Raw genomic sequence first — 3,730 nt, 5'->3', positions numbered from 1 at the left:
GACCCCAACAGGGAAAATAGCCCAGTGAGGAAAGGAAAGAAGGAAAAATTAAATAGTTCAAGAACAGCAACAACACTAAAATAAATACTTCCTATATAAACTATAAAAAAATTAACAAAACAAGAGGAAGCGAGATTCGATAGAATAGTGTTCTTGAGTGTACACTAAAGCAAGAGAACTCTAATCCAAGGCAGTAGAAGCCCATGGCACAGAGGCTATGGCCCTGCCCAAGACTAGAGAACAATGGAATGATTTTGGAGTGTCCTTATATGCATGTATATTTATGTCAGCTTACAAATTGTATGATTAAATATTGTTCTGTATATCGTATTGAGTTCGGAGGTGACGTGTACATACTAGATCACCCTGTGAGACTTTCTCATACATACATTTGAAGATCGAGTCTTATAGATATAATTTCTGTGTGGGGATACATTGACTTAGTCTTGAAGGTCGAGTCTTATAGATATAATTTCTGTGTGGGGATACATTGACGTAGTCTTGAAGGTCGAGTCTTAAAGATATAATTTCTGTGTGGGGATACATTGACGTAGTCTTGAAGGTCGAGTCTTAAAGATATAATTTCTGTGTGGGGATACATTGACGTAGTCTTGAAGGTCGAGTCTTATAGATATAATTTTTGTGTGGGGATACACTGACGTAGACTTAAAGATTGAGTCTTCTTATAGATATCCTTTCTGTGTGAGGATACATTGACGTAGTCTTAAAGATTCAGTCTTCTTATAGATATCCTTTCTGTGTGGGGATACATTGACGTAGTCTTAAGGATCGAGTCTTCTTATAGATATCCTTTCTGTGTGAGGATACATTGACGTAGTCTTAAGGATCGAGTCTTCTTATAGATATCCTTTCTGTGTGGGGATACATTGACGTAGTCTTAAGGATCGAGTCTTCTTATAGATATCCTTTCTGTGTGGGGATACATTGACGTAGTCTTAAAGATTCAGTCTTCTTATAGATATCCTTTCTGTGTGGGGATACATTGACGTAGTCTTAAGGATCGAGTCTTCTTATAGATATCCTTTCTGTGTGAGGATACATTGACGTAGTCTTAAAGATTCAGTCTTCTTATAGATATCCTTTCTGTGTGGGGATACATTGACGTAGTCTTAAGGATCGAGTCTTCTTATAGATATCCTTTCTGTGTGAGGATACATTGACGTAGTCTTAAGGATCGAGTCTTCTTATAGATATCCTTTCTGTGTGGGGATACATTGACGTAGTCTTAAGGATCGAGTCTTCTTATAGATATCCTTTCTGTGTGAGGATACATTGACGTAGTCTTAAAGATTCAGTCTTCTTATAGATATCCTTTCTGTGTGGGGATACATTGACGTAGTCTTAAGGATCGAGTCTTCTTATAGATATCCTTTCTGTGTGAGGATACATTGACGTAGTCTTAAAGATTCAGTCTTCTTATAGATATCCTTTCTGTGTGGGGATACATTGACGTAGTCTTAAGGATCGAGTCTTCTTATAGATATCCTTTCTGTGTGAGGATACATTGACGTAGTCTTAAAGATTCAGTCTTCTTATAGATATCCTTTCTGTGTGGGGATACATTGACGTAGTCTTAAGGATCGAGTCTTCTTATAGATATCCTTTCTGTGTGGGGATACATTGACGTAGTCTTAAGGATCGAGTCTTCTTATAGATATCCTTTCTGTGTGAGGATACATTGACGTAGTCTTAAGGATCGAGTCTTCTTATAGATATCCTTTCTGTGTGGGGATACATTGACGTAGTCTTAAGGATCGAGTCTTCTTATAGATATCCTTTCTGTGTGAGGATACATTGACGTAGTCTTAAAGATTCAGTCTTCTTATAGATATCCTTTCTGTGTGGGGATACATTGACGTAGTCTTAAGGATCGAGTCTTCTTATAGATATCCTTTCTGTGTGAGGATACATTGACGTAGTCTTAAAGATTCAGTCTTCTTATAGATATCCTTTCTGTGTGGGGATACATTGACGTAGTCTTAAGGATCGAGTCTTCTTATAGATATCCTTTCTGTGTGAGGATACATTGACGTAGTCTTAAAGATTCAGTCTTCTTATAGATATCCTTTCTGTGTGGGGATACATTGACGTAGTCTTAAGGATCGAGTCTTCTTATAGATATCCTTTCTGTGTGAGGATACATTGACGTAGTCTTAAGGATCGAGTCTTCTTATAGATATCCTTTCTGTGTGGGGATACATTGACGTAGTCTTAAGGATCGAGTCTTCTTATAGATATCCTTTCTGTGTGGGGATACATTGACGTAGTCTTAAGGATCGAGTCTTCTTATAGATATCCTTTCTGTGTGGGGATACATTGACGTAGTCTTAAAGATTCAGTCTTCTTATAGATATCCTTTCTGTGTGGGGATACATTGACGTAGTCTTAAGGATCGAGTCTTCTTATAGATATCCTTTCTATGTGAGGATACATTGACGTAGTCTTAAAGATTCAGTCTTCTTATAGATATCCTTTCTGTGTGGGGATACATTGACGTAGTCTTAAGGATCGAGTCTTCTTATAGATATCCTTTCTGTGTGAGGATACATTGACGTAGTCTTAAGGATCGAGTCTTCTTATAGATATCCTTTCTGTGTGGGGATACATTGACGTAGTCTTAAGGATCGAGTCTTCTTATAGATATCCTTTCTGTGTGGGGATACATTGACGTAGTCTTAAGGATCGAGTCTTCTTATAGATATCCTTTCTGTGTGGGGATACATTGACGTAGTCTTAAAGATCGAGTCTTCTTATAGATATCCTTTCTGTGTGGGGATACATTGACGTAGTCTTAAGGATCGAGTCTTCTTATAGATATCCTTTCTGTGTGGGGATCCATTGACGTAGTCTTAAAGATTCAGTCTTCTTATAGATATCCTTTCTGTGTGGGGATACATTGACGTAGTCTTAAGGATCGAGTCTTCTTATAGATATCCTTTCTGTGTGAGGATACATTGACGTAGTCTTAAGGATCGAGTCTTCTTATAGATATCCTTTCTGTGTGGGGATCCATTGACGTAGTCTTAAAGATTCAGTCTTCTTATAGATATCCTTTCTGTGTGGGGATACATTGACGTAGTCTTAAGGATCGAGTCTTCTTATAGATATCCTTTCTGTGTGGGGATACATTGACGTAGTCTTAAGGATCGAGTCTTCTTATAGATATCCTTTCTGTGTGGGGATCCATTGACGTAGTCTTAAAGATTCAGTCTTCTTATAGATATCCTTTCTGTGTGGGGATACATTGACGTAGTCTTAAGGATCGAGTCTTCTTATAGATATCCTTTCTGTGTGAGGATACATTGACGTAGTCTTAAAGATCGAGTCTTCTTATAGATATCCTTTCTGTGTGGGGATACATTGACGTAGTCTTAAGGATCGAGTCTTCTTATAGATATCCTTTCTGTGTGAGGATACATTGACGTAGTCTTAAAGATCGAGTCTTCTTATAGATATCCTTTCTGTGTGGGGATACATTGACGTAGTCTTAAAGATCGAGTCTTCTTATAGATATCCTTTCTGAATGGGGATACATAGATATCCTTTCTGCGTGGGGATACATTGACGTAGTCTTAAGGATCGAGTCTTCTTATAGATATCCTTTCTGTGTGAGGATACATTGACGTAGTCTTAGAGATTGAGTCTTCTTATAGATATCCTTTCTGTGTGGGGATCCATTGACGTAGTCTTAAAGATTGAGTCTTCTTAT

Source organism: Palaemon carinicauda, chromosome 30 (genome assembly GCF_036898095.1).
Source record: "Palaemon carinicauda isolate YSFRI2023 chromosome 30, ASM3689809v2, whole genome shotgun sequence".
Classification (NCBI taxonomy): domain Eukaryota; kingdom Metazoa; phylum Arthropoda; class Malacostraca; order Decapoda; family Palaemonidae; genus Palaemon; species Palaemon carinicauda.
This window is presented reverse-complemented; position numbering follows the sequence as displayed.